This window comes from Sorex fumeus, unplaced genomic scaffold, assembly GCF_029834395.1.
Source record: "Sorex fumeus unplaced genomic scaffold, SorFum_2.1 ptg000006l, whole genome shotgun sequence".
Taxonomy (NCBI): Eukaryota; Metazoa; Chordata; class Mammalia; order Eulipotyphla; family Soricidae; genus Sorex; species Sorex fumeus.
Window position 1 is genome coordinate 24,779,701 of NW_026606063.1, and position 20,306 is coordinate 24,800,006.

General features: G+C 37.6%; 1 non-coding gene across 1 annotated transcript; it reads left to right on the forward strand.

The window, feature by feature from the left end:
- The first annotated feature begins 19,537 nt into the window (after positions 1 to 19,537).
- Positions 19,538 to 19,646, forward strand: LOC130038204 (U6 spliceosomal RNA). Its single transcript, XR_008794617.1, has one exon. It is a non-coding gene; the product is annotated as a U6 spliceosomal RNA (small nuclear RNA).
- The last annotated feature ends 660 nt before the right edge of the window (positions 19,647 to 20,306 follow it).

Below are 20,306 nucleotides of genomic sequence, written 5' to 3' on the forward strand. Positions count from 1 at the left end.
ATTATGTTGAGGAAGGTCCCCTCTATACCCATTTTGGCTAGGGTTTTCATCATAAAGGGGTGCTGGATCTTATCAAATGCTTTCTCTGCATCTATTGATATGATCATATGCTTTTTATCTTTTCTTTTGTTGATATGGTGGATTATGTTGATTGATTTCCGAATGTTGAACCATCCTTGCATCCCTGGGATGAATCCTACTTGGTCATGGTGTATGATCTTTTTGATGAGTAGTTGGATTCTATTTGCTAGTAGTTTGTTGAGGATCTTTGCATCTGTGTTCATCAGGGATATCGGCCTGTAATTCTCTTTCTTTGTGGTATCTCTGTCTGCTTTTGGTATCAGTGTGATATTTGCTTCGTAGAAACTGTTTGGAAGTGTTTTTGATATTTCAATTTCGTGGAAAAGCTTAAAGAGCATTGGGAGTAAGTCCTCTTTAAAGATTTGGAAGAATTCACTAGTGAATCCATCCGGGCCAGGACTTTTGTGCTTGGGGAGACTTTTTATTACCATTTCAATTTCCTTGATGGTGATAGGTCTGTTCAGGTATTCCAGGTCTTCTTGGTTCAGCCTTGGGAGTCTGTAGGAGTCTAGGAATTTATCCATTTCCTCGAGGTTTTGATGTTCCGTGGCATAAAGCTTCTCAAAGTACTCCCTGAGGATCCTCTGAATTTCTGTGGTTTCTGTTGTAATGACCCCCTTTTCATTTCTGATTCGGTTTATTAGGGTTTTCTCTCTCCCTTTCTTTGTGAGTTTTGCTAGAGGCTTATCGATCTTGTTAATTTTCTCAAAGAACCAGCTCTTGGTTTCATTGATCTTTCGGATTGTTTTTTGGGTTTCCATCTCGTTAATCTCTGCTCTGAGTTTTATTATTTCCTTTCTCCTGTTCGGGTTGTGCTCCTTTTTTTGGTCCTTCTCCAAGCTCTTAAGCTGTGAGGTTAGGTTACTTATGTGTGCTCGCTCCTCCTTCCTGAGGAATGCTTGTAGAGCTATAAACTTTCCTCTTAACACAGCCTTTGCTGTGTCCCATAAGTTTTGGTAACTCGTGTTCACATTTTCATTCGTTTCTAGGAATCTTTTGATTTCCTCTTTGATTTCCTGTCTAATCCACTCGTTGTTCAATAGTGCACTGTTTAATTTCCAGGTGTTTGATTTAGTTTTCTGTTTTTGTGTGTGATTTACTTCTAATTTCAGCGCATTATGGTCTGAGAAGATTGTTGATACAATCTCTACCTTCTTAATTTTATGGAGGCATGTTTTGTGGCTCAGCATGTGGTCTATCTTGGAGAATGTTCCATGTACGCTTGAGAAGAATGTGTATTCAGCTTTTTGTGGATGAAGTGTCCTGTATATATCTACTAAGTCCCTTTCTTCCATTGTTTCCCTCAAATGAAGTATGTCCTTGCTAAGCTTGAGTCTGGTTGATCTATCAAGAGGTGACAAAGCAGTGTTGAAGTCTCCCACTAGTATTGTGTTGCTATTGATGTCTTTTTCCAAATCTATGAGTAGTTGTTTTAAGTACTTTGCTGGTCTCTCATTAGGTGCATATACATTTATTATTGTAAGTTCTTCCTGTTGTACAGATCCTCTGATCAATAAGTAATGGCCTTCACTGTCTCTTATGACCTTCCTCACTCTGAAATCAATGTGGTCTGATATAAGGATGGCTACCCCAGCTTTTTTATGGGAGCTGTTTGCCTGTAGGATTGTTTTCCAGCCTTTGACTCTGAGTCTGTGTTTGCTTTGACTATTGAGATGCGTTTCTTGCAGGCAGCAGAATGTTGGGTTCAATTTTCTAATCCATCCTGCCACTCTATGTCTTTTAATTGGTGCGTTTAGCCCATTGACATTGAGAGAGATTATTGTTATGGGATTTTGTCCCATTGTTATGAATCAGAGATTTTGAATACTGACATTCAACTGCTATTTGACTTTTCAACTAAAAAGCCCCAGTTTACTCTTCAATAAGAGAAATTTTCACACATGTTCTTACACACACTTAGTTTTTTTTTCTTTTCATATGCATGATCTCTCAGTGTAAATAAAAAGAGTGCATAATTATTGAGTGCCCTGTTGTTGGTAGGTACTATTCTAAGCTCATTTTTTTATTTACTTGTTTCTTTGTTCATTTTGGTTTTGAAGTTACACCCGAAGATGTTACTCAAGGGCTACTCCTGAGTCTACACTCAAGAATTAATCCTGGTGATGTTCAAGAGACCATATGGGTTGCCTGGGATAGAACCCAGGTCAGCTGAGAACAAGGAAAGCACCCTACCCACTTTACTATTTCTCAAGCCCCTATTCCACTCTCTTTTAAATCTATTTTTTTTTATTCCTGTACAGGTATTTCATGTTTCCAACTTAAATTTTATGCAGCCTGTTCTACAGAAGAGATGATAAGGAACTTGGCTTTATCATACCAACATTATCAGAGGAAAAATCAAGCTTAGGTGTGTTTATGAAAAAGTCTGAGAGCATGGAGCTCTCCTGCTGTGCTCTCAGATCACAGAACATGGTGAGAACTCAAGAATAAGTTCTGGTAAAGTTGCTGAGTACCACAATACTTTCTCCATATGAATTTTAAAAATAAGTATGATATTTTAGTTGAATTGAAGTTATTTTTTCTATGATCCTAACCAAAATACTTTTGGAGGCCCAATTACAGCATAACAATAAACCTTCAGAAATGAGAAAACTGAGCTATGAACAATTACTCAAAAATTTGTATCCTTCTTGCAGTCTGTCACAACATCAGTTTCAAACCGAGTTGACTTCATGAGCACATTTCAAAGACATGCTCTGGAGAAAAGGCAGCATGTCATACCATATGGCTGCCCCCTCCCCCATTGGATATTTTGATCTAACATTCTGGAAAAGAAAATAGACTGCATTATTCCATTGTCTTCAGTATCCATAGACTCAGTTAAAAGAACCCTGTCTTTAACTCTACCCTAGGTTCTTTTGTATAGTTCGGGCTTTGTTGCCACATCATAATTTTAGAGCATTAGTTAGCTAATATTTCTTCTATTTTCCCCTTTCATTGAATTGACATTGACAGGACAAGGAGAAAGAAAGTCTATTTATTACATTAGTTATATTAGGGGTCCTCCAAAGTAAGATGCCAACTTTACCACTTATTACTACCCTGGTCTCCCATTGGAACCATGATTTAGTGTGTCTTAAAGTATTTTATATTTTTATGTTTTCAACTTGATGTACATTTGTTTCAATATGGTAAAATGACAATAATCTAGTAGTTGTAAACATAGCAGTATGAATGAGTTGAATCTGGGTGAGGAAATTGTGAGTCTTTTTACATGGATAAGGTATAAGAAGAAAAAAGTTATTGTCAAAGTGAATTTGGGGGGCTGGAGTGATAGCACAATGGGTAGGATTTTTGCCTTGCACACGGCCAACCCGGGTTCGATTCCCAGCATCCCATATGATTCCCCAGCACCACCAGGAGTAATTCCTGAGTGCAGAACCAGGAGGAACCCCTGTGCATTGCTGGGTGTGACCCAAAAAGAAAAAAAAAAGAATTTTGGAATGGATTTGGAAACCAGAACTAAATGAAAATTTCTCTCCTTTTGGACCCGATGCTGTTTTTAATCTCTAATTCATATGCTTTGAAATGCAAAAGTCTGAAGTATGTTCTGAACCAAAAAAGAAAAAACAGGCATCAGATTAGTACATGTTGAAGAGAAAAACTGCCATCTAGAATGCAAGGTACAAACATGTACAGAAACAGCTTTGTTTCCTCCAGGCTTTTGGATGTTGGAAAAGCAAAACTGGAGGGTTTTATTTCATATGAAGGTATCTCATATTTTGATAATTTTACCCTATATCTCAAAAATACTTTGAAAGAACACTACCAAAATTTATCCCCTTAATTATTACAGGAACCTCTCCTACTTGAAGGATGTAAAATCTGCAAAACTACAGAGCATGGACTTCACACCATCCAGCACGAGCAAGGACCCCGTGAGCATTTTTAGAAGGAGTTGAGAATCTGTCTGAGAAACTGCCAGAATGGTAGACTTTTAGGAATAGGCCGTTTCCTTCCTCACTGGAAAAATCCAGCTCTGACAGTGACTAGATGAATTAGTCACTCCAATTAAAAAGCCAGCATGGGAAACTCACTATTGCTAAAATCCTAAGTCATGTACTTCAACATAACCTTTGTCATTCTATTTTGATTTTTCTCTCCCTGGGTCCTATGACTATAAATTGATTAAGAACTTTGTCAAGGAGACAGTTAGCTATTAACTTTTCCAACTTTGAAGTGTCAAACATGAGTCAACCATAGTACTAATTACATACATTTGTTCATTTAATACTTACAAAAGTCCTGCAAGTTACAAATGGGGAAATGATGTTTCCACGAATTGAAAACAACTGCCAGAGCTAAGTAGATAATTAGTGGCAGAGCAGAACATCAAATCCAGTGCTGAATGACTCCAAACTTCATGTTTTTGCAATCATTTGTCTATCACTCTGCCTCTTCAGTTATGTTCCTTGGTTAACCTATATCTATCCTAAATGTGTTAGAAAAAAGTCAGTTCTTGGCTTAGTTTTACATGCTCTTTTTCAGCACTATTATTACATGTTTATTATAAGTTTTTATAATAAACTATTATTATACCACTTGGAAGGGTCTACATAGGAGATCTACATAGAAAGGTTTACATATAAATGATCTTTATTCATCCTGGGGATAACCTAAATGTGTCCCATAAGGTGTCTTTATAACCAAAGACCTATTTATACCACAATGTGTCTTCATGTGAGAAGAAGCAGAGTCTCATTGATTTTCAGGGAGCAGTGTGCTCTATTTCATCACTATAATCAAGTGAGTGAATATTTCATTCATTGTGTATGTCCTTTTTAAAATTTTTTTATATTTTAATTTTTTTTTGCTTTTGGGGTCACACCTGGCAATGCACAGGGGTTACTCCTGGCTCTGCACTCAGGATTTGCTCCTGGCGGTGCTCAGGGGACCATAAGGGATGCTGGGAATCAAACCCCGGGTTGGCCGCATGCAAGGCAAATGCTATACCTGCTATGCTATCACTCCAGCTCGCCCCTTTTTTCCCCTTTTTTAAAAAGACATATTGAGGGCTGGAGTGATAGTATGGTAGTATGGTGAGGAGAGCCTTTGCCATGTAGGTGACCAATCTGGTCTGTTTCTCACCCTTCTAGGAGTAATCCCTAAACTCAGAATCAGGAGGAAGCCCTGAGCCCTACAGGATGTGGCCCAAAACACAGATAGGTGAAGTAAAAGGTATACTGAGACTATTTAATAAAAGAATTCTCTGTGCATGCAAACTTAAAATAGCAACATGTTATGATCTAAATGTACGAGTCCTCTTCCCCTCCCAAATATTTATGTTGACATTTAAACCACAATACAATGGTTTCAAGAAGTGGAGCCTTTGAGATAATTATGTCGAGAGAGTAGAATACTCAGGAATGAGGTAAGTTCTAGAATACAAATCCTGGAGACTGCTTTCTCTCCATTGTGTATGGATACTTGGAAACATCAGCACCCTGCAGTCTAGCAGAGAGCCCGCCCAGAATGCAGTCACCCTGACACCTCAATCCCAAACCCCAGCTTCTAGAATTATAGAACACTTCTGGTGTTTATAAACTAGCCAGTGTATGGTACTCTATTAAAGCAGCTGGAACAGGCTGAGACAAAAGAACAAGCAACTTTCACAATTGTTTTTATTTTCTTTATATTACATTAGAATCTGATCATAATTTCCAGATTTCATCACAACATCAGTCTGCCCGTGGCAAATGGAATTCTCGATGCCTTTTTTTCATGAAAAAAGTAGGAAAAATTAATCTTCAGGTAGCTGTCCCTCTCCTGCTTAAAAAGGCCCACCGCTGGCTCTGGTTTTAGTGAAATCAGATACCACGCTCCGCTCCCTCACTTTGATTGAGGATACACTATGAAGTTGCTAATTGCACTCTGTAATACAAAAAAATGTTATGCATATTATAAGCAACTAAAGTAGAAGAAATAGTCCATATCTCTGCCTGATGAGGCCTACCAGTCATGTGGAACCACTTTAGGTTGCTCAATCACTGTAGCAATGAAATACTTTAAAGTTCTGAGCCATGTGTTGCCACATACTAAACACAGATTCAGCAAACCCTTGGCTATGTTCTTCTCATGGAATTATAGTCTAAAGATTGACAGATTCTTCACTGTAAACCAGAGAAAGCAGCACTTCATCAGAGCTTTAAAAATACCCTTGGGGAAGGTGTTAGGCATTCCTGCTTTGCCTCCTCCCTATGTATGTGAGTTCCTCAGGCACTTATTTCAATCACTTGGATGGTCAGTTATTATATACAGGTTTGCTTACCATTATTTTTAATGAAAATCACATAAATTGTTGGAAGAGCTTGAGAAGACATATATGATCAAAGCAAAAAAACAAAATTCTGAGGCAGCAGTCCTTGGGAATGGTCCCCATTTAGAGTGAAAATATTCATCGCCTCTTTTTGCTCTAAAAATATCAGACATAGATGCTGCACAGAGTATTTATTTTTTGTTGCACTATTATTATTGAATACTGCATAGTAGTCCTAATATAGATTATGTTTTTAATGTATTATTTCTTAAAGTCAGTTCCCACTTCCTACAATTTTATTTCCATCTCTATCTCCTCAGCATGTTCTTTTCCTGGGTTCTCTGACATGTCTATTTCTAGAAGGTAGAATTGCATCATCTAGTGTCCTACTAGACTGCCAACTCTGTCAGTGAATAGCTCTGTCTTACTGGTTTCTGTGGCCTAAGAGCTAAAGTAGAACTTGGAAAAGTGTGATTACCCCTAAATTATGAATTGAATGAGATCATGGTTGAGTGAATGATCAAAATTAGAAAAGAATGACCTCAATGTGTGTTTCTGGTGCAGGATTTGAATCCATGTTTATTTTTTGCAACTTATTCAAATATTCCTGCATTACCTCATAGTAAACAAGTTGTTCAGTGTTTATCAAATACTCATGAACTACATTTGAAGTAGTGGGTATTTTTTTTTTATTGAATCGCCATGAGATACAGTTACAAAGCTTTCATGATTGAGTTTCAGTCATATAATGATCAGACACCTATTACCTCAAACAGTGTACATTATCCACCACCAATGTCCCCAGTATTCCGTCCGATACCCCACTCTACCCATACCCCTGCCTCTATGGTTGGCAGTTTACTTCTTACTCACTCTCTACTTTTGGGGATTATGGTTTTCAACACAAATACTGAAAGGCCATTACATCTGTCCCTTGTCTACTTTCAGCTCACATCTCCCATCCTGAACAATCCCTCCAACCATTATTCACTTAGTAGTCCCTTCTCTATCCCAACTGCCTTCTCCCCCAAGCACATAAGGCAGGCTTTCAAACGATGAAGCAATCCTCCTGACCCTTGTCTCTACTGCCCTTGGGTATTAGTCTCATATTATGTTATTTTATATTTCACAAATGAAAGAAGTCGTTCTATGTCTGTCCCTCTCTTTTGACTCATTTCACTTAGCATAATACTCTCCATGTTCATCCACTTACAAGAAAATTTTGTGACTTCATCTATTCTAACAGCTGCATTAGTATTCATTGTTAAATGTACCATAGTTTCTTTAAACAGTCATTTGTTCTCTGGTACTCAGGTTGAAATAGTGAGTCAAATGGTCACCCTTTGTAACAGAATTAAGAATAGAGTTAAACATTTGAACATATTTTTCTCAGACTTTTTTGTTTATTTGTTTGGGAGCTATACTTGCAAATGCCCAGGGGTTACTCCTGGCTTTGCACCCAAGAAATACTCCTGAAAGTGCATGGGTACCATATGAGATGCCAGGGAACATACCTGGGTTGGTCTCATGCAAAGTAAATGCCCTCCCTGCTGTTCTATCGTTCTGGCCCTCTTTTCAGTTTTGACACTGAACATGATATACTATGAAATATAGCACATGAAAAAAACTGTCATATTTATGTGTGACTTATGGGATAGTAGTTCCCATTAAATAATTATAATACTATGAGTATGAATGAATCTCTTATCTTGCTTGTGGCATAATAAACTTAAAAAATGAAATCATTATGTATTGCTAGGTTTTAATGATAAATACTTAAGATTTAAAAAATATTATTACTAGAGTAACAGTATAGCTGTTAGGCATGTTGCTGACTCGAATTTTATCTCCAGCACCACCCTATATGATCCCCCTAGCACTGCAAGTAATTATGAGTATCCCTGAGTATCCCTGAGTGACAGAGCCAGGAATAAGCCCTGAGTGCCACAGGAAGTGGCCCCAAAACAATAACAAATTTTTATATTTTGTTTAGTAAACATTATAAATATAAACAACATGATATATGATGACATATGATTATTAATATTTGGTTAACAATGTAATGTTCTTGCAATTTTTATACTTGGAATCTCAATCATTCTCAGTTGTGTGAATGTGTACATATATTTTAATATGTGTACATTTTATGCATATGTGTGTGCATGTGTGCATATATTTTAATCAGAAGTCTAGCATTTTGCCTGATCTAATTGTTTGATTAACATCTATTCAAGTGTCATAGTCCCTCAAACTCAAAGTAACAACATATATGTTCCTAAAATTCTCATATTACCTCCAATTGCTAATCCTCCATTATTTCCTAATTCTACCTTTGACTTTCTCACACTCTTACTTTAGAATAATCATTAATTTCTTTCTTTCTTTTCAGAAATGCTATGTAGCAAGCAGCACGTATGGGAGGGGGAGTGCAGTTAGGACAGAGAAGGAACCACTGTGACAATGATAGCTGGAAATGGTCACTCTAGACATGAACTAAGAACTGCAAGTAGGTAACATGATATACATAATAACCTTTCAATACTTTTACTGCAAATCATAATGCTGAGAGGAAGAGGAGAGTGGGGGTGTGAAAGAAACTGGGGACATTGATGGTGAGAAAAGTACAATGATGAAAAGATGGGTGTTGGAACATTGTTTTGACTGAAACCAAATCATGAACAACTTTGTAACTCTCTATCACATTTTGAGTCAGTAAAAATAATTAAAATTAAATTAAATTTTAAAATGCAATGTGTCATGTAATACTCATAGTATTTTCATTCATGTCTTTCACTCTGAGTTCTTCGTGCACAATTTTCCAGATGATATCTTAAAACAAATCTCTAGCCAATCACTCCACAGTTTAAGCAATAAAGAGACAACAAACTTTGATGTATCTTATGACCTCTGATCTGGAGACACTCAGCTTTTATAGGGAATTATCCAAAAGTTATCATAAGAGAAACTCTCTTAGCAAAGGGGTGCTTTTTTGACCCAGGATTTTGTGATACCTTAAGAGCACCAAACTATTTACCATTCAAGTATATTTACCAGGAGAGCTGAGATGTAGAATAAAAATTCTGGGTGTTAAACAGAGGGTCAGACGAGATCGGGCGCATTCAGGATGGTATGGCGATAGCACAGCGGTAGGGTGTTTGCCTTGCACGCAGTCAACATGGCCAACCCGAGTTCGATTCCTCTGCCCCTCTCAGAGAGCCCGGCAAGCTACTGAGAGTATCTCGCCCGCACGGCAAGGCCTGGCAAGCTCCCCATGACATATTCGATATGCCAAACACAGTAACAACAAAATCTCCAATGGAGACGTTACTGGGCCTGTTCGAGCAAATCGATGATCAACGGGAGGGCCTTTACTTACTTTTAAACAGAGGGTAATGGATGGTAAAGGATACAAAATCCATAGAGAGCAGCGCCCAGAATATCTGGCTGGCCCCTACTACATCCCAATATAGTCTTAATTTCATCCAAAATTAAACTATGAAAAAAATTATAATTTGACGAATTTGCTAAATTTGTCAAATCTAGCAAAGCTCTATAAATACCAATTATTATGTTTGCAAAAGTGAAATTTGAAAGGACATAAAAGACCCTGTAAGGATGTAAAAGCACTTCCCTTGAGGCAGTTTGTGTGAATTTTTAAGTTTAGTAGTAAATGATTGAAGAACTGTCCCTGTCCCTTTCAATCTCATGATTGCCTCAAAAGTACAAACACTTTTAATGGCCTCCTGGAATTAGATTTCTTTCTAGTTTAGTGGGATGTTTCCTATGCATCTGTTCTAGATTGAGTGGTAAAGATAGAAGAACTTCTATTGAATATTTCTCTTTTCAAAAGAAAATGGGAGTAAATGCTTGGAGCAGAGCTGAGTTGCTGGACGGACAAGAAACTGGGTGAGAAGCCAGAATTCTCCACTTCTTTTGCTCTTCATTGGTCCAACACTCTGTTATTTACTATTCACTGTTTTGTGTTTCCTTTTTCAAACACAATGAGTTCTCTTTTCTTCAAACCCACATATTATTCATGATAGTATTGCTTATTAAAAATTGTAAAATAATTTGACACTGGAATTTATTTAATATCACTAAATTTATATTATCTCTCACCCATCAAGAAGATAAATCATAATCTATATATTACAGATTTAGTAGTATATGTGCTGCTGAAGTGTTTGGGCTGGAGCAATAGAACAGTGGGCAGGGCGTTTGGGCTGGAGCGATAGCATAGTGGGTAGGGCGTTTGCCTTACACATGGCCAACCCAGGTTCTATTCCTCCATCACTCTCGGAGAGCCCAGCAAACTACTGAGAGTATCCCACCCGCACAACAGAGTCTTGCAAGCTCCCCATGGCGCATTCATTATGCCAAAAACAGTAACAACAAGTTTCACAATGGAGGTGTTACTGGTTCCCGCTTGAGCAAATCGGTGAACAATGGGAGGACAGTGCTACAGTACAGTGTTATATAACAGATTAGATGTATTAGATTAGGTGAATTTCATAAGGACACTATTATAACAGTTGCAAACATCTTGTGTATTAATATGCTATTTATCTAAGTCTATGCTTTTTAGTAATTATTGCTGCTATGCTGTCAATTCTTAAATATTGAGTTCACATGTGACCATCATTCAGTATGTCCCTAACTTTTAGGTCTCTTCTTTGCATTTTGATCACAAACTATGAAATTTCAGGGCTTCAAAGGTGAGTCCAGCTCATAGTGCCTTTGTTTTTGCATATTTTGACAATAGACAATAAGACTTAAGAGATGATTTTGCTTATTAGATGCAACAGAAACCAATCCCGAATGCTGTTATAACAACAGATATTACATTTTGGAATAATAAACATTCATAAAAATATATTCATATATAAAAACAAATAGGTCATGTTTATGTTTTCTGAATACATGCTACGTGTGTGTTCAGAGTGGGATGAGGAAAGAGAGAAGGAACATCTAGACCACTTCATTTTGTCAGAGGAGTACTGATCAAATGTGGATAGAAGTGGAAACACTGAAGTAGGAACATGGGAGATATTTTGGTTGGATTCAGAAGCAGGGGTGGTCCAAGGTTTGATTCTTTGATTCACCTGGGGTAAGTTACTAGATGTATCATTTAGCCTAATTTATAAACTGCTTCTAATGGCATTTACCAAAAGGCTTGATGTTGATGAAATTATACTGTGAGATTCATTAATGCTTGTTACATAGGGTCTAAATTGCAAGAGGCATGGATTAAATTTGTAGAATATAAGATAGTGATGAAGACACCATAGTTTGGCTTTTCACTGAAGTTCTTCAAGACTACAGTTTCTGGAATGAAGATGTTTGGCTACTGAGTTGCAATTATGCCCAGGTTTTGTAGGTATGTGTTTGCTTCTTGTTTTTGTAACATAGGGCCAAACTCCCCCCCTCTTCCCAGAGAATGATTCCCTGCTTATGTCATTGAACACTTTATTGGGTTTCTCACAGTTGAGGTGCTTACTCCAGTTAATTTGATGGTCATAAACTTCTTGACATAGCACATAAATTATGACAGCATTCACGGTCCTGGCCCTATAGCAGCACAGATGGACAAGCTCTGCAGTTGGTGACTATCTACTCTGGATTAAATCCAGACTGGGTTAATCTTTCACATGACGGAGGTTAGTCAACTGAAACCAAATTCCAGGACAAATTAATTAGGTACAACTGTTTCCAATAAGCAGTTGTCCCATCTTCTATCCTAAACCTGCTTCTACACACAGAAAGTATAGCAGCATATAGCTATATTCCTCATTCCAGTTAGAAAATGCATTGTGAAATAAGTACTTCCTATTTAGAGAGGGGGGTGAATGAAGTACAGTAGCCAGTATGCTTGCTGAGGACCAGAGTTTGATCCCTGGCATCACATAAGGTCCCTTGAGTCTTCCAGGAGTGATTCCTGAGCATAGAGTCAGGAGTTAACCCCTGAGTACCATCAGGTGTGGAAACCCAAAACTTCCTACCAGGTCCCCAAGGGGCCTAAGTGAACTGCTCCTGTTTCTTGTGTGTTACTATAATTATTATTGCATTCTATGGAGCACCAGCAGGATTATAGACCAAATTTCCCAAATTCATGGTTTTAAATTACTGTTAATGGCGCTGCCTCCAGACTACTGCCCTAGGAACTGACTCTCTGGTTTGTGGTTTTGCTTTTTAAAATCCAAACTCAGGTTGAGAGCAATCCGTTTAGCCACCTGAAGAAACAACGTTTGCTAATCTAGAGTGATCTATTTCCCCAGAAAAAAATTGCTTTCTGTGTTACTTGTATTTTTAAAGGGAGTTAACATTTAACATTCACATTAGCTTGTTCCTGCCTCCCTGAATAGGTCTGTTTGTTTCAACCCGTCCCTCAGCAGTGTTGCTGAACCCTGCTTTGCTCAAGCTTCAGAAGCTCTAAATATTAATGAAGTCCAACGACCTGAGCATTTGGCAACTTCTTCCCCACCAAACACTCTCTTAAACACAGTTCTGACTTGCATTTATTTTCCATGTTATAAAATTCTTACAAAATTTTTCTGAAAATTTATAAAAGTTCTTTTATAACTTGGGAAACCTGACCATGAAGAGTAGAACACCATTGTGTATGATGGTTTTCTTTTTAAATGCTATATACACAGAAGGAATTGGTAGTCAGATGGATGGTCAATCAACCATTTATAATAAGCATTTCAAAAGATGTAGAGTTGGTTTCCAAAGTGTGATTCTGGTCAACAACATGAGTATTGCCTGGAAAATTTGTTATAAAATAAAATTATTGGGCCCTATACCAAAACTGCTGAGTCAAAAACTCATATTATTTGGGATGGGTCCAGGCCATCTGGTGATTTGACAACCACCAGATACAAATGTGCATGAGGGAATTTAAGATTGGGGCTCAGGCAATCATAGATTCCATTCCCACTTCTGCCATTGATTATTTGTTTTGAGCATATTTTGTATTATAACTGAGTTCACTTTCCTCATTTGTGAAATGGCAACAATAATACTATCTGTTCTTGTTAGCTCTTTGAATTGTGATCTCAATAATAAACCCTTAAAATGGTTTAAATCTGAAGTATTGACAATGTGCCTTGAAATCTTGAGAGTACTTCACAGAGTTAACCTGTGTCAGCAACCAACTGCAGAGATTTCTTTAGTTAATCAGTCTCTAAGGCTAAGCTGAGACATCTGATATAAGGACAGATAGTCTTACATTGTATGAGATGATTATCTCCTACCAATGATGTCAGCAAGTAGCGTTCATTTCAGTGACTTATTTGATGGACTAATGAAAGCGGCATTTTAGTGGAACCTGAGAAAACTTAGAAGATTAATTAGACAAGCAAAAGGAAACTCATGGTTTGGGGGGAGGCAAGAGAGAGTATGTTAATTAAAGCAGAGTTGAGCACGGAATATGCACACATGTATGGATACCTCAGTAGGTGCATAAGAAAAAGACATGAGGCATAGAAGGAAGGAGGAAGTGACAAAAGTTACAGATGAGGCATGAGATCGAACAGTTATGATACTGAGAGGAAGACAGAGAACAATAACGAGGAGGAAGATGAGGTAAAACTATTATATAACATTTTATAATTCTCATGTTATTTTCAGTAGCTTCTTGATTGGTACTTATTTGCGTAATATTTTAGTACTTATAAAATACTCTACTCCATTAACCAATCCACCCAGCTGGTTGCATTGAGAGAGGGGCAAACAATGAGTCAGAGGATATTAGGTAGCTCTCTCACCAATGTTGGTCTACAAAGCTGAGACAGAAACCACAAGGATGAACCCGGGAGTCAAGGACAAGCACAGGTCTACCTGATGCTCTGGATCCTGCCCTACCCTGAGACCTCCATGACAGTTCCTTGGTGACCTGAGCAAGGCTGGTGATTAAATGATGGGCTTAGGCCAGCTCAGTGCCCCCGATCCAAAACCAACAGTTCAAAGTTGACTTTCAAGTTGATGGTGAAATTTTTCATCCTTGTAGTTGCTACAATGATCCTTGCAATCTCACAGTTGGTCTCAGTCTTTCCATGCCCTGTTTTTTTTAGGGGGGGCGGGGAGGTGGTGGCAGGAACAGAGTGGGGAACACCCAGTTTTGCAGTTTTGCTTAGGGTTGACTTTTGCTGTACTCAGGGATCACTGCTGACTGGACTTGGGACCATATGTGGCATTGGGGAACAAACTCATGTGCAATGAACGCAGCCATGTGTTGCCGTGGCGTTTTTGTAGTGTTCATTTTAATAACTACATAGTATTTCATTTAGAGAATATGCCACAAGTTAGTAACTATTTCTGCTATTTTTAGATTCCCATCTTGTGCTAAAACATTCAATTTAAATACACATGATCTAATTTTTGCTATGCCTTTTGGTGATGTTTATTTCCTCTTATCATTCTATATGATGTAAGTACACTCTTTTCCATAGGATGATTGTGGTTATCTTAAGACATTCCACAAACATTCCGAAGACTGTGATCTTCTATTTATATCCAGCAAGCCAAACTTCCAGCACTGGGCTCCCTTTTATGGAGTTCTGTGCACTTTGGCTCTTCTCCCTTTTCCCTTTCCCATTCTTTTCTAGTTTAGTTGGGAGGTCTGACAGCTCTCCTAAATTTTTTTTCTTCTTGTAATTGTTTTTCTTCCCAGTCTAACAAATGAAAAATTTTTAGACCGAGAAGTGTGTCTTCTCTCTTCCTATCTTATTTCTTCTTATTGCCAAAAAACTATATATTAAGAGCCATCTCCATACCGAACGTAGATAAATTGTTCCAGCTCATCTCTCTCTCTTTAGTACTTGGTCTCACTCCTTAGGTTCTGCATTCTCTTTGTGTGTTTGCTTCTCATCTGTTCTCATTATTAATGACATGGGGACATCAGGGAGGCCCTAGTAGGTGAGAACACATCAGATCAGCATGGAAGGTCACTGTGTACACAGTGCCGGTGGGGCTCCTATAATTTCACCAGTATCAAATGAGCCTCAATTTATTCCTTCCTTTAAAAAGCACACATGTTCTTTAATCATGAACAGCTTTGTAAGGATCTATCTAACAGTGATTCAATAAAAAAAGTCTTGGAAAAAAATAATCAAAAAAATAAATTGAAAAAGGAAAGAAAAATAAACAAAATCATACATGTATCTTGATATAATGCTCTTGATCCACCTGAAATAAATATTTCTGCAGTATTACTTTTCCCAGTCCCAGAATCTGATCATTTTAAATGAATCTAAAGACATGGAAAGGTGAATGCTTTCTACATAATTTAACACATTGATTTCGGATGTTAAAAAAATCAGGAGAAATATTTCTCAATGTGACTGACAACTAAGATTGTTGTCTGAGGTCATAGTGATTATTACTAAAAATACAAATGTACTATTTAATTAGTATATTGGTTAGAAGTCCTTTTATTGGTATTTATTACATGGAAGAGCTGGAGCAATAGCACAGTGGGTAGGGTGTTTGCCTTGCACGTGGCTTACCAGGGTTCGATTCTTCTGTCCTTCTAGGAGAGCCCGGCAAGCTACTGAGAGTACCCCATCCACACAGCAGAACCTGTCAAGCTACCTGTGGTGTACTCGATATGCCAAAAACAGTAACAAGTCTCACTTCGTGTTCCTGGAGGGAGCAGATGCCATTGGGCTACACTAGCACCCAACAGGGACGAATGGAGACGTTACTGGTGCCCCCTTGAGCAAATCGATGAACAACGGGACGACATTGCTACAGTGCTACTACATAGAAAAGAGAACTCTCTAGAGAGAAACTGAGAAAATATCCTCTGTAACACCTCCTTGGTGTCAACTGCATATGAAATGCATCTAGACTCTAGTACATGGCATGCCTTCTAACTGAAAAAAAAGAGTAAGCAGAATTGAGTATTTCTTCTTTTGTGGTGGGCAGAGGGACTAGCAGGCTAAATTCATATCCAGTTTTTCCTGAGTACACATCAAGGAGACTTTTCCAACTTTCTTTGAAGTTTGGTGATTACATGTGAACAACTTCCGGATGGGCACTGGTGGAGGGATGGGTACTTGATCATTGTATGACTGAAACCCAAGCACAAAAGTTTATAAGTCTATAACTGTACCTCATGGTGTTTCACTAATAAAAAAAAAATTTAAAAAAAAGGTGGTAACTGACACTTTTACCTGGATCAATGGATATTTGCTTTATGTAATTCCCTATGATTCTTTTCTTTAAGCTTCATACAAATGTTCTGGCATAGTATAGCCACACTCTGGAAGAAGACCAAGTTATAGAAATCCTGTGTTACTGATGAGAGGCACAAGTTTTGAGGTTTGTAGAAGTGAAAGTCAAACTTCTATCATTTTGTTGCTTTCATCACTGTAGCACTGTAGCACTGTCCTCCTCTTGTTCATCGATTTGCTCGAGTGGGTACCAGTAACATCTCCATTGTGAGCCTTGTTGTTACTGTTTTTGGCATATCTAATACCTCACAGGTAGCTTAACAGGCCTTGCCATGTGGGCTAGATACTCTCAGTAGCTTGTTGGGCTCTCTGAGAGGGGTTGAGGAATCAAGCCCGGGTCAGCTGCATGCAAGACAAATGCCCTACCTGCTATGCTATCGCTCCAGCCTAGCAATTTCTATGAGCAGTGAAAATCAAAGAGTTATCCGTGTAAAAAATTTGTGTGTGTAAATAATTATACTCTAATAATATGCCACAACACGATTGCTTCATTGAGCTTATTCATTAAATCTATATCAGTTATTGAAGTTTAAATACAATATATTGATATGAAAAGCTTTGAAAATTCCTTCAGAATATGAAGTGTATATATTTATTCACTTATTTCAGATTCCTCTAAGGATCTCAAACATGTATTTTTGTTTGTTCCTTCTTTCTTTCTTTCTTTCTTTCTTTCTTTCTTTCTTTCTTTCTTTCTTTGTTCCTTCCTTCCTTCTCTCCCTTCCTTCCTTCCTTCCTTCCTTCCTTCCTTCCTTCCTTCCTTCCTATCTTCCTTCTTTCTTTCTTTCTTTCTTTCTTTCTTTCTTTCTTTCTTTCTTTCTTCATCTCTCTTCCTTTCATTCTTTGTTCCTCTTTCTTTCTTTGTTCCTCTCTTTCTCTCTTTCTTTCTTCCTTTCTTTTGTATTAATACATGAAGTCAGGAAAAATTCCTTACCATTTTCCCATAAGCCCTCTATAATTATCATCAAAAATATAAGACAATCTAATAAAATAACATGAAATACTTTCAAACAATATATTGGTGAGTAAATGAGTGCTTGTCAGAGTCAGAACAATACATTCTAATTGAATTATTGCTTTTACCAGGCATTCTATTTTCTTACAGTTTTTCACTTCTTCCTGGCAAGTTCAGTCAGTATACTTTTCTTTCTCCAAAGTAACAAATCTGGACTTTTAAAATGTGTATTTCTAGTTTGACATAGCATGACTTTTCCCCCCCTAAGTTTGTCATGTATAGATGAGGCACTTTGTTTTCTTTGGAATCACTATATAAATCCTTTTTTTTGCTCATGCTGATGATGTATATTCATGCACGTGTTCATTTCGTATTTGCAGTGAAGAATTCCCTGAATGTGAAGCTTTCTCCATGAATGCAGACAGTGCTTGATGGCAGTTGATGAGGTGTGTATTTTCTACAGGGTTATCCACCACCAAAATGAAGAGAGTCAGTGATTGTGTGAGTGTTGAGATGTTGGATATCCTGGATGCAGGTTTTCTTTTTTTTTCCTTTTTTAATTTACAGTTTAATAAAATCCAGCTGACACCAAGTCTTTTTTAGAAAATCATGTTTATGAGATGTGAGTCAGTGATGACATATCCTTAAGCTATTCCAATGAAAGGAAGGCCTTTAAGGCAAGCGGCCATTGGTTTTGCGGGAAGCTTAGCCAAGCATGTTGCTCTAGCTTGTAGTGGATTCTTTCTTATTTCAGTGAGACAAGGAAATCTTCAGAGTAAGTTACAAGGTGGATTTTTGCTTTTTGTTAGACAGTAAAGAGAGAGATCAGTTTTGTTTGTCCATTGTCATTCAACTGTCAAGGCAAGAGCAGGGCTGTGAAGCATCATCCTGAAGGTAAAGAAAACTGTTTCTAACAGTATTCAATGACTTGGTTAGGGATATTCTGAGTCTTCCCCTACAGTGGTCTTATGTATCACTGTATCATTGTTGTCTCATTGTTCATCAATTTGCTCAAGCGGGCACCAGTAACATCTCCATTCGTCCCAGTTCTGGGTGTTTAGCAGCTTCTCCTTACTCGTCCTTTCCAAAACTGCCGTATTGGAGGTTCTTTCAGGTTGAGGGGAATGAGGCCCGTTATTGTTACTTTTTTGGCATATAGAATATACCACGGGGAGCTTGCCAGGCTCAGGATACTCTTGTTAGCTTGCAGGAATCTCCAAGGACTCCAGGAAATATTGCTGGCGGTCTTATGTAAAGAAAATTGTCTTTGCAAATCAGATAGTTCTCTAGCACTGCCATCAAATTCTTACAATGGATGTTGGCTCTTTTTTTCAGACCCCTCTCCCTAAAGGTCACCAAAGTGACTCAGTTGTTCTTAATTAAATAGAGCGTGGGAAATAGCTGTGTAGCTATGAGAGATCAGAAATTGTAAATTATCCAGATTTTGTTAAAAAAAAACTGAGAGCATTCTTTGGAGGTGAAATATAATAGGCATTTCATCTTGAGGAAAATAATATGCTCTCTGTATTAACTTTTCATTTTAACAAAACACTAATTTTTATTAGCAACTGGAAATAAAGTCCTTTTCATCTTTGAGACGAAATATGTGGAATGACAAATACCACCCAGGCATAGAACAACTAATTATTGTTGAAGAATAATTCATTTATAAAATTCATCTATATATTATTGGGTTGTCCTTGACGCAATTGCATTTTTTTCACAATTTAATCCCATCTGACAGTAGTCTAACCTACATAGTCTAACTTACACTAGAGTCAATAAGATTTAGGCTCAAAGGTAAAGGCCCTCCCGTTGATCGTCGATTTGCTCGAGCGGGCCCAGTAACGTCTCCATTGGAGACTTTGTTGTTACTGTGTCTGGCATATCAAATACTCGCGGTAGCTTGCCGGGCTCTCCGAGAGAGGCGGAGGAATCGAACTCGGGTCGGCCATGTTGGCCGCGTGTAAGGCGAACGCCCTACCAGCTGTGCTATCGCTTCGGCAGCACATATACTAAAATTGGAACGATACAGAGAAGATTAGGCTCAAATATGTTCAAATATATTATCAACACTCATGATAGAAACAAGCTTTTATTTTTTAATGTTATGTTATAAAATATCATTATCATCACAATCCAAATTTTCATTTCATCTATAAATTCTTAGTATAGAAAAATTTAACAGAATGCTATATACATATGTATAATATACAATATTTATTTTTTCACTTTTACATGATAATTCCTCTTATATTTGATTACTTTTTTTAGTTTAAGTGATTTATATTGATTCAAACATTTTTCAATTTTCCTATTTCAAACATAACATTTATATTGACACTAGATATAACACCAAATCAGTCATTTCTGATCTTCAATGGTTGGTTACCTTTACTAGTAACAAAATAAGCTTTCATAATCTATCTGATAGAGCTAGCTTTTTAATGAGCAGTTACATTCAAGAAAGTTTTTCCAAGAATAATATGCGCAAAATGCTTTTAATTTTATATTTAATTAATTAGATGGTTCGCATCTACCCAAATCTGCTATCTGCAAAAGAACATAGACTAGGCTTAAGAGAGAGAAGAAAGAGGATATGAAGACAAATGAAGATGAAGATAGAGGAAAGAAATAAGGATGGAAGGAAGAAAGGAGGGAAGGGAGAGAAAGAGGAAAAGAGATTAGAAAGTGGTAGAAAAAAGCATGTGGGGAAGAAAAGAAGGAACTGGGATAAAAGGAGAAGTAGAGGGAGACA